This window comes from Neovison vison, chromosome 6 (assembly GCF_020171115.1).
Source record: "Neovison vison isolate M4711 chromosome 6, ASM_NN_V1, whole genome shotgun sequence".
Classification (NCBI taxonomy): domain Eukaryota; kingdom Metazoa; phylum Chordata; class Mammalia; order Carnivora; family Mustelidae; genus Neogale; species Neogale vison.
This window is the reverse complement of record NC_058096.1, coordinates 156990459-157001923: the sequence shown is the minus strand read 5'-3', so window position 1 is coordinate 157001923 and position 11465 is coordinate 156990459.

Genomic DNA, 11465 nt, shown 5'->3' with positions numbered 1-11465 from the left:
CCAGAAATGTATGGCATATGGGGCCATTCAACTGACACCCCCGCTCTGGGGCCCCGGGAGAGTGCTGTGGAGGAGGAGAGGACATAGTGGAATTACGCAAGGCAGCTGACCCAGCGTGCAGGGCCTGGGCAGTCCCCCAGGATGGGCTTCTCGGTGGAGAAGGAAGTGCAGGGCAGATGAAGAGGAGGCAGCAGGTGCAGGAGGGCGCCGGGGAGGGGCCAAGAACAGGCAAATGCCAGGCTGGAGGGGTTTTGGAGCTTCAGAAGGCACACTCAGGGTTAATTCCAAACTTCGTCCTGAGCGCAATAAAAGGTACTGCTTTGTTTTGTTTTGTTTTGTTTTTTCTTTAAGGAAGGGAGTGGCCTGAGCTGATCTGTGTTATAAAACTCATGCTATCTCTGAAGAATGTGTTGGAAGAGGGCAAAAGCAGGAGCAGAGAAACAGGGCAGGGCGACATTACAATGAGCTCTGGCGCACACACTTACCAACTCATCTTCTCTGATGATTAGGTGGGGTGATGGCAGTGGGCTGGAGGAACTAGGAGGTGGACACCTGATTGGTGTTCCGCCCTGGCCTGAGCCCGGGTCACCCAGCTCAGCTTCTCTGCGCCTGCATCTGAGACCGAACCCACCGACCTGCAAAGCTTGTATCTCCACGTGAATGTCCAAAGCCTAGGGAGCCCTACTCTTCTCCAGCCAACTCCTCTATGTGTCCCCCTGACCTAGCTCCATACCCGTGCCCCCAACCCCGTGTCTCTGGAACTACTGCCGTAAATCCAGAAGAAGCTCCTGTGTTCTCAGTCCCCTGTAGAAGGTACTACTTTCCCGCTTCTTCCTCCTGGCCACCTGGGCTCTCATGGCCACACCTCGCTGCTGCTCTGTCCTCCGGCAGAAACCTCCTAGTCCTGACTTCCAGCTCATTCCCCCCAAACGTCCTGGTTCCCCGCTGTCCCCCCCACCCCAGCTCCTACCGTCCTCTTGGAAAAATACACGTCCACTTCCAGAGTCCCAACAATCGCTGGCCCATACGTCAAGAAATGGAGGCCTCTGGGGCGTGTGGGTGGCTCAGTGGGTTAAAGCCTCTGCCTTCGGCTCAGGTCATGATCCCAGGGTCCTGGGATAGAGCCCCGCATCAGACTCTCTGCTCAGCGAGGAGTCTGCTTCCTCCTCTCGCTCTCTGCCTGCCTCTGCCTACTCTTGATCCCTCTCTGTCAAATAAATAAATAAAATATTAAAAAAAAAAAAAGAAAGAAAGAAATGGAGGCCTCTCCTACCAGAGAAAGACAATTATCAAATGATCTCGCTGATACCTGGAATTTGAGAAACAAACCTGAGGATCAAGGCGGAAGGGAGGGAAAGTGAAACAAGCGGAAACTAGAGAGGGAGACAGCCATAGAGCCTCTTAATCTCAGGAAACAAACTGAGGGTTCCTGGAGGGGTAGGGGAGGGATGGGGTGGCTGGGTGATGGACATAAGGGAGGTATGTGCTGTTGGGGGTGCTGTGAATTGTGTAAGCCTGGTGATTCACAGACCTGTACCCCTGGGGCAAATAATACATTATATGTTAATAAAACAAGTTTAAAAATAAATAATCACTGTGATTAAAAAGGAGAAGAAGAAATGGATGTCTCTAATTCATGTCTCTAATCCAGACAGCCCTTCCTCTGCCCGCAGCCCCCGCAGTCCCATCCTCCAGGCTCACTCACTCCGTTGTTCCTCTCTGCCCGCTTCTGCCCATGCTGTGATGACAGAGGGCCACAGACTGGTGGCTGAAAAACACACACGTGTTTTCTCTTATTTCTGGAAGCTGGGTGCCGGCAGCATCAGGTTCTGGTGAGGACTCTTCCTGGCCTGCAGACCCAGCTGGCCACCTTCCCACCACTAATGTCATTCCAAGGGCCCCACCACTCTCATGACCTGATCTAAACGGAATGGCCTCCTGAAGACCCATCCCCAAATCCCATCACATTGGAGGGCTAGGGCTTCAACCTATACATTTGGGGAACACAGACGTTTGCTCCACATCACCATCCTTAGCCTCACCGGGCCCCCTGGGCTGCTGACCTTGGTACTTTCTCCCCACCCCTGTCCTCCCTGCTTAGATTAGAGGGTGTCCGCTGTGGTTTTCAGGTCTACCCAGAGATAGACACCATTTCTCCCTGTTGCCAGAAGCCTACTCCTCAACCCTTCCCCTCTGGTTGTACCCAGCTAACAAAACCATGGCAGCGAATGAGCCCCATCATCTGCCTTCTCTCTCCTGGCAGCCCAGGTGGCTGGTCCTGGTGCCACAGTCACCGGCCCAGCGGGCCTATCCTGTGAATTCCCAGTTGCCAGCCTCCACTGGGCTTAAGAGCGCCCAGCCTTCCTGCCAGGCTTTTCTAGTCTGCTTATTTTCCAGCCTTCTCCAGGGGCCATTTCTACCCTCCATCTGCGTAGCTCATTTCCTCCTACCTTTCTAACTGGTAGCTTCCCTCCTTTCAGGAAAAGGAGAAACCATCCTAGGGTGGCTCCCCAAACTTCCCCCCACCAAATCTTAAAGCTACACTGCCTCAGGCCTCTGCTCTGTTTCCACCTCTGTTCTCAAGGCAGTTGAGCTCCTCTGACTCTCCCCCCCATCCCCCACCCCAGGTATGGGGAGCAGGATGGGCAAGTCGTGTCTGGAAGAGTGGGAGAGCTTCCCTCAGTGGGGTTTATGAGGACAGCAGGCACTCCAGGTGCCAGAACTGTCTGCCCTCACACGGAGGCTTTCCCAGCCCACCTTGCCCCATTCTGTTTCTAGAGTCTGTGTTTCTAGGGTGTGGAAGGTGGCAATTATGATGACACCTGGCAATTGTGGGGCTGAGTTCTCAGCACAGATGTGGACAGGAGCCTGCTGGGGCCTGTTCAGCTATGAGAAGTCTGTGGAAGGAGCAGGCTGCCCTCACAGGAAATGACTTCTCAGGTATGGTAGTTGGCCATTTCCTGCCCTCAGATAAAGTGCTGCTCCCAGCTTTACCTCCCTTTCCTGGGCCTCTTTTGTACACAGAACCAATTGCCTGGGGCCTGGCCACCAACAGGGGACCGTTGGGGTCAGCAGAGGAAGCAAGTGCTCCAGAGCCTTGCAGACTGGCAGGGTCCCGTGAGGGACACACTGAAGGAGACCCAGCAGGAGGAGGCTAGTGCAGCTGGCTCCAGGCCTGAATGTCAAATCTCTGAGTAGAGCCAAGTTCCCTAGCTGGAGGATGGGGGGTGGGGGGTGTGTCCTCTATCCCCACCCCCACCCCTCCAACCTTACACGCATACACACTGTATGGGTTTCTGAGCCCTGCTGTTAACAAGTTACTACAAATGTAGTGACTTACCACAAATCTCCTACCTTCTAGTTCAGGAGGGCAGAAGTCCAAAATGGGTCTTACTAGGCTAAAATCAAGCGTCAGTAGGGCTGCATTCCTTTCTGGAGGCTCTAGAGGAGAATTTATTTTCTTTCCCAGCTTCTACAGATTGCCCACATTGCTGGGCTCCTGATCCCTTCCATCTTTAAAGCCCATGGTGGTCAAGTCCTAATGGATATAGCTAAAGTATATTCATTTTCATTGTTGTACTGTATTCCATTCATTATTCTGTTGATGGGCATTTATGCGCTTTTTTTTTTCATATTTGATGTGTGTCATCATGAACATTTTGGTGTCCGTCCCTGGATCATATGTAAAAGTGTTTCCCCAGACTTTATACTAGAAGTAGAATTGCTGGGTCATGAGGTATGCAAATATTTGACTGTATAAGGCAATGCCAGATTGGTTTTCAAAGTGAAACTGTGAACAATCCTGCCAGAAATGATGCCTTGTCAAAACTTCCTAAGTCTTGTCAAGCAAAGGAGTGTAAATTTCTCATTATGGCTCTGATTTGCATTTTCCTCCTTATTAAAGAGACCGAACACTTGTGTGCCACAAGAATTTTCTGTTCTTGAAATGCCCACTCACGTCTTTTACCCAGTTTTGGATTGTCTTTTTATTATTGATTTGTAAGGTTCTTTACCTATTCTTGATTTTCATCCCCCCCCCCCCGCCAATAATGTGTTTGCAAGCATATTCTTCCAGTTGTGGCTTTTTTTTTTTAATTTTCATATTCCAGTAGTCAGATTTATCATTTAACAACTTTATGGTTAGCATAAAATAGCACAGCTTTTGCATCTTGGTTAAGAACTCCTCACCCAAGGGACACCTGGTGGCTCAGTGGGTTAAGCATCTGCCTTTGGCTCAGGTCATGATCCCAGGGTCCTGGGATTAAGTCCTGTGTTGGGCTCCTTGCTCAATGGGGAGTCTGCTTCTCCCTCTGCCCCTCCCCCTGCTTGTGCTCTCTGACAAGTAAATAAATAAAATCTTTTTAAAAATCCTCATGCAAGGGCGCCTGGGTGGCTCGGTGGGTTGGGCCGCTGCCTTCGGCTCAGGTCATGATCTCAGGGTCCTGGGATTGAGTCCCACATTGGGCTCTCTGCTCAGCAGGGAACCTGTTTCCTCCTGTCTCTCTCTCTCTCTGCCTGCCTCTATGCCTACTTGTGATCTCTCTCTGTCAAATAAATAAATAAAATATTTTTTAAAAAATCCTCACGCAAAAGTAAAACATATATTCCTTATATTTTCTACTAAGAGTTTTGTTCTTGAGGTTTAAGTCCTTAAGAGGGCTGGAGTTTTTGTTTATGATGTGAGGCATATTTCTTCCATTTTTGTTTAGTCCTGCTGCTCTCTCTTTCCTTCCAAACTTTTGTTTGCATAGATCTATTTGTGGGCTTTCCATTTAGTTATTCCTGAACTGTTACCACTGTGCCTTTAATTAATGTTAACTTTATAATAAATTCAATATCTGGCAGGACAAATCATTCCTCCCTATTATTCTTCAGAATTGTCTTAGGTATTCATGCCCTTTATTCTTCCATATTTTGCAATCATCTTTTTTTTTTTTAAGATTTTATTTATTTATTTGACAGAGAGAAATCACAAGTAGACAGAGAGGCAGGCAGAGCGAGAGAGAGGGAAGCAGGCTCCCCGCTGAGCAGAGAGCCCGATGCGGGACTCGATCCCAGGACCCCGAGATCATGACCCGAGCTGAAGGCAGTGGCTCAATCCACTGAGCCACCCAGGTGCCCCCATATTTTGCAATCATCTTGAGAAATTTCACAAAACATATTTTTTGGATTTTGACTGGAATTTTACTGAATCTAGAGATCAGTATGGGAGTTGACAACTTTTATTCACGACCATTAAATATCTCTCCACGTATTTTGCTTTCTCAACATATTTTCATAAGCTTTTTGGGGGGGGCGGAGTGAGAGGGAGAAAGAGAATTTTTTTTAAGATTTTATTTATTTATTTGACAGACAGAGATTACAAGTAGGCAAAGAGGCAGAGAGGGAGGGGGAAGCAGGCTCCCTGCTGAACAGAGAGCCTGACATGGGGCTCGATCCCAGGACCCTGAGATCATGACCTGAGCCCAAGGCAGAGACTTAACCCACTGAGCCACCCAGGCACCCCAAGAAAGAGAATCGTAAGCAGGCTCTACACCCAGCTCGGAGCTCAGTCTCATACCCCTGAGATCATGATCTGAGCCGAAATCAAGGGTCAGACGCTTAACTGACTGAGACACCCCGGTGCCCCCATGTGTTCAGGCTTCCTGAGCCAGTTTTTAAATTTGTGTAACAAATGAGTTGGACATGCAATTTTATTCATTTTTATTATTGTTTTTTTAAAGTAAGCTCTATATCCAGCATGGGGGCTTGAGCTCACGACCCCAAGACCAAGAGCTGCATGCTCTACCAGCTGAACCAGCCAGGCATCCCTGACATGCAATTTTTAAAAGCAAAACAAAACACACACATACACAATTGGGGAAAAGTCACAAATAAATGATTCTTTTTTTTTTTTTAACAAATAAATGAATCTATGGAGACAGGTTTTTTAGAAATGCTATTCATGGTTTAATAGAATTAGGAGTTTGCTACCATGCTGTTTAACAACAATTACTTATATTGCTCAATTTCTGAGATTTCATTCCAAAAAGAGCTGCATATTGTTAGCTTGGTTTAATGGCTGCTGATAGATTTCCCGGAAATGGAATACATTTCCAGTTGTTATCTTAAGTGAATTTTGCTTATTGCACCATAAAAGTTGGGCTCTGATGAAGTTTCTTCTGTAGGGGGCATACTGAATACTTGCATAATTCCCCCCCAACCCCCTACCCTCACATCTTGCTCTTTTCCTGCTCCAGCCCTGGGACCAACCACGTCTCCAAAGAACCCTCATTCTTTCACTTAGAAACCTAGATCTGAGTACTGGGTGTGATCATTGCTGTGAGGTGTTACTGCTTGCGGGCCTCTCAGGGAGCAGGGCTAGAAAACACAGATCCAGCATCTCTCTAGCCCTTTGTCTGTGTCTGAAGTCATGAGTTCATACTGGTACCTTTGATTCCAATCCAAGGCCATGGTCTTCATTCTAGTCTTCACCTGTCCTCAGTTGTAACTCTTCTCTCTAACAGAAACCTAGCTCTTATTACCCACACCATAGCTATTTGCTTAACCCCAGCGAATAGGCAGGTACGTAGAGTAGCTTCAGCATTGCAAATTCATACCCCTGTGACAAACAGATGCACTGACCAGAATACAGTTTTGTGCAATTCTTATCTTCAGCTTTATATCCTCGACATACTGTTTTCCAAAGTTACTTAAGTTAGTTCTTTTCTTCTCTGTCTCCTTCAATGTGGTTATGATGTTTATTTATAATACACTTAGTTTGCCATTTGGATTTTTGCCTCGTCCTGTTAATTTCAATTATTTATTTGAGGAGGGAGGTGTATGTGAAAAAATGCTTGGGTTCTAAAGGTCAGAATACAAAAAGTTGTACTTACGGAAGCATCATTCCCCCTCCTCCCTTTACCCCCATTACGTGTTTGCACCCACTCTCTCTCATAGATAACCAATCTCTTTAGACTGTTACTTACCTTTGCTGTATTTTTTTCCTCACAAATGAGCATATACCTTATCTCTTCCTTTATTATATGAAAGGTAACATATTATACATGTTCTTGAACATAGTACTTTTCTTACTAACCACTGTGGCCTGGAAGTCATTCCATATCAGTTCATAGACATTTTCCTCCTCCTTTTTTTTTTTTTTTGAAAGCTGCATAATATTCCGTTGGACAGTTGTACCATCTTTTATTCAACCACTCTCCTCTGTATGGACATTTAGATTGTTCCTAATGTATTTTCTTATTGACTAAAGTGTATCTTCAGGGTAAATTTCTAGAAGCGGGATTGCTAAGTCCAAAAGTTAGTGCATATATATTTCTGTCAAATATGTCAGTGGTCTCCAAGACCACCCCCAGTTCTGGGATTCACTAGACCCATTCACAGGCTTCAGAAATTGTTATACTGGCAGCTAAAATGTATGCAGTGGAATGATACAAAACAAGGTCAATAAAGAGGAAAGATGCATGGCGTGGAGTCTCGGGGAACCAGGTGCTACCTTCCAAAAATACTCTTTGAGCAGAATTACACAGCACACTCTTACTACCCCAGTGATGGACAGCAGCAACATAGGTCAAGGCTTTCCTGCCAGGGAACTTTCCTTGAGCCTGAGCTGAGGGTTTTTACTGGGGGGGTGGGGGGCGGGCGAGGTGTGGCGTAGGGAGGGGCTAGTCACATAAGCACGAAGTACCTTCATGATTAACTGCAGCTACTGAAACTTCCTGACTCAATTTCAGACCTTAGGAAGGAAGGAGATGTTCCCCATAAGGCACAAACCACATAGACAAGTCAGTACAACGTGGTTCAAAGTTCCAAGCAAGGAAAATATTCTTGTCAGTCTGTAGCACATGGCTTGATTCCCAGAAACCAGCTGAGGACCAGTCCCACATGCAGGTCCTATGAGAACGTGCAAGAATGAAGAAACTCAGGGCAGCCGGGTTAACTCTCCTGCATATTAGGTGTTGCCAGGTTGTCCAGAAGATTTGCACAGGTTGCATTCCCATCAACAATGGGAATTCGCAGGGCGCCTGGGTGGCTCAGTGGGTTAAAGCCTCTGCCTTCAGCTCAGGTCATAATCCCAGGGTCCTGGGATTGAGCCCCATCATTGGGCTCTCTGCTCAGCAGGGAGCCTGCTTCCTCCTCTCTCTCTGCCTGTTTCTCTGCCTCCTTGTGATCTCCGTCTGTCAAATAAATAAAATCTTAAAAAAAAAAATGGGAATTCGTTTCCTCATGGTCTCACCAACAAAATGTGTTGTCATAGTTTTAATTTTTGCCAATCTGATAAAAAATGCTCTTAGCATTCTTGTAATTGCATTTCTTTAATTTCAAGTGAACTTGAACATTTTCCCATTAAAATGGTTTATTTTTACAAAATGAATGGCTTTAGGTTTATAGACATGTAATTGACTTACATATATTCACATTATACACAGCTAGTTTGCTAATTTCTCCTTTTGTTTCTAATTATTTGTAGGAATTTTATTTTCTTCTTTCCAATCTTTATGCTTTTAATTTCTCTTTATCTCATTGTACTGACTAGGGCTACCGTACGATGTTAAATAGGCGATTGTGGACACTTTTGTCTTCTCTCTCATTTTTAAAGGGAATCATTCTAATGTTTCCCCATTTTAGGATATTAGGAGGGGGAGTAGATTCCCTTTCTAGGATTTGCAAAAAATCATGAATCAGTGTTGAATTTATCAAATGCATTTTCTGCATCTCTAAACATTATCGTATGGCTTTTCTTTACATTTATAAGTGTTTATGTATTTTCTAACAGTAAAACCATCTTTGCATTCCTAGTTTAAAACTGATCACTGTAGTATATCTTTCCTCTTTACACACTACCAAATTTGACTCACTAACATTGTACATAGAGCTTTTACATCTATTTTTATGAATGAAATGGGTCTATAATTTCTAATGTTATACTATAGTTCTCTAGTTTTGTTATTGAAGTTAGAATGATTGGGAAGTTTCTTTCTTTTCCTATTCCCTGAAAAACAATTGTATACACTGGAATAAATTGTTATATAAAAGTTTGGTAGACCTTCCATAGAACTTTTTGGGTCTGGTGTTTTCTTTAGGAAAAGGTTCTTAATTTCTGCTTTCATGTCTTCTAAAAAAAATTATTCTATTTTATATTATTATTATTATTATTATTTAGAAAGAGAGAAGAGGAAGAGAGAGATGGGGGTGCTGCACAGAGGGAGGGGGAGAGAGAGAATCTCAACCAGCTCCCCATTGAGCACAGAGCCAGATGTGGGGCTCCATCCCAAGACCCTGAGATCATGACCTGAACTGAAATCAAGAGTCAGACACTTAACTGACTGAGCTACCCGGGCACCCCTGCTTTCATTTCTTTCATCACTGTAGAACTTGTAAGGCTTTCTATTTATTCTTGAGTCTATTGAATTCATTTTGTCTTAGGAACTTAATTCATAATTTCAAATTCATTGACATAAAGTTGATGTTAGCATTTAGTTAATATTTTTAATCTTCCCGAGTCTTTATATTCCTTTTTGCATAGATAAAAAACTTTACTGTATTTTGTTTTTAAATTTTTTATTTAATTTCACCGGGGGTGTGTCTAATTTACTGATCTGCTTAAAGAACCAATTTTGGACTTCGTTGATTCTTTTATTATATTTTTGATTTCTATTTATTTCTGTCTTAACTTTACTATCTCCTTCCTTTACTTATACTAATTTTAGTATAAAAGTAGTTTATACTACTGTTTTTTCCCCACTTTTTATCATAGGCATCTTACTTATTTTCAGTTTTTCTGATTTTCTATTATAGTTAAAGCTATAAATTTCCTACAGAGTACCACCTTTTATACCATGTACAGGTTTTAATGTGTTATAACTCATTATGACTCATTTATAAATATATTAAAATTTCCATCATGATCTCCTTTTTGACTTATGACTATTCACAAATTTTTAAAAACTCATATGTATATATTTATAAGATTTATATATATATGTATATTCTATGTCCATAGATCAGAAGATCTAATATTATTAAGATGTCAATTCTTTCCAACCCGACCTATAGGTTCAATACAAGTCTCAATAAAAAATACAGTAAGCTTCAGTCGCTTGGGTGGCTCAGTGGGTTAAGCCTCTAACTTCGGCTCAGGTCATGATCTTCAAGGTCCTGGGATCAAGCCCTGCATTGGCCTCTCTGCTCAGCAGGAAACTTGCTTCCCTCCTCTCTCTGCTGACTTGTGATCTCTCTGTCAAATAAATCAATAAACTCCTTAAAAAAAAAAATACAACAAGTTGGAAGGGTGCCTGAGTGGCTCAGCTGAGTGTCCAACTTTTGATTTAAGCTCAGATCATGATCTCAGGATCCTGGGATGGAGGCCCGCATCATCTCACATCATTAGGCTCCCTGCTGAGCAGAGAGCCTACTTCTCCCTCTGGCTCTACCTACTTCTGCTCGCTCTTTCTCTGTCAAATAAATAATTAAAATCTTTAAAGCACACGTGTTCCTAGGTATTTACCCAACTGATTTGAAAACTATGTCCACACAAAATCCAGCATGCAAATGTTGAGCAGCTTTAGTCACAATTGCCAAACACTAGAAAGAACCAAGATGTTCTTCAGTAGGTGAATGAATAAACTGTGGTAAGTGAATACAGTAGAATATTATTCAGTGATTTAAAAAAGAGCTATCAGGGTGCCTGGGTGGCTCAGTGGGTTAAGCCTCTGCCTTCGGCTCAGGTCATGACCTCAGGGTCCTGGGATCGAGCCCCACATCAGGCTCTCTGCTTGGCAGGAAGCCTGCTTCCCCCTTGCCTCTCTGCCTACTTGTGATCTCTGTCGTCAAATAAATAAATAAATAAATAAATCTTTTAAAAAATAATAAAAAAATTAAAAAGAGCCATCAAGCCATGAAAAATTATGGAAGATCCTTAAAGTGCATATTGCTAAGTGAAAGAAGCCAGTCTGAAAAGCTATATACTGTATGATTCCAACTATACAACGTTCTGGAAAAGATAAGATATGCAGTAAAAAGGCCAGTGGTTGCCCAGGGTGGTAAAGTAGGAAAAAGAGTTTAATAGGTGGAACACAAAATTTTTTTTTAGGGCAGTGAAACTCCTGTATGATAGTCTATGGTGTCCTAGGGGACATGACCCTATACATTTGTCAAAACCTGTAGGATTTTGGAGAGCAAAGAGTGAACCTTTACATATAAAAATTTTTAAAAAATCATTTAGGAGACCAAGGGATCCCGGGATGGAAGGCAGACTGACAAATGCCTACAGCTGTATTACAAATGTATGTGACATATACAAGAATTCTAAATTGAGCTATTAAGCTCTGTTAGTGACTTCTAATGCAATTGCGTGTAGTCAAAAGACAATTTCTATTCTTTGAAATTTGTGGAGGCTTGTTTTCTTGCCTGGTATATGATAAAGTTTTCTAAATGTCCTAAGTAGGTACGAGAAAAATGTGTAT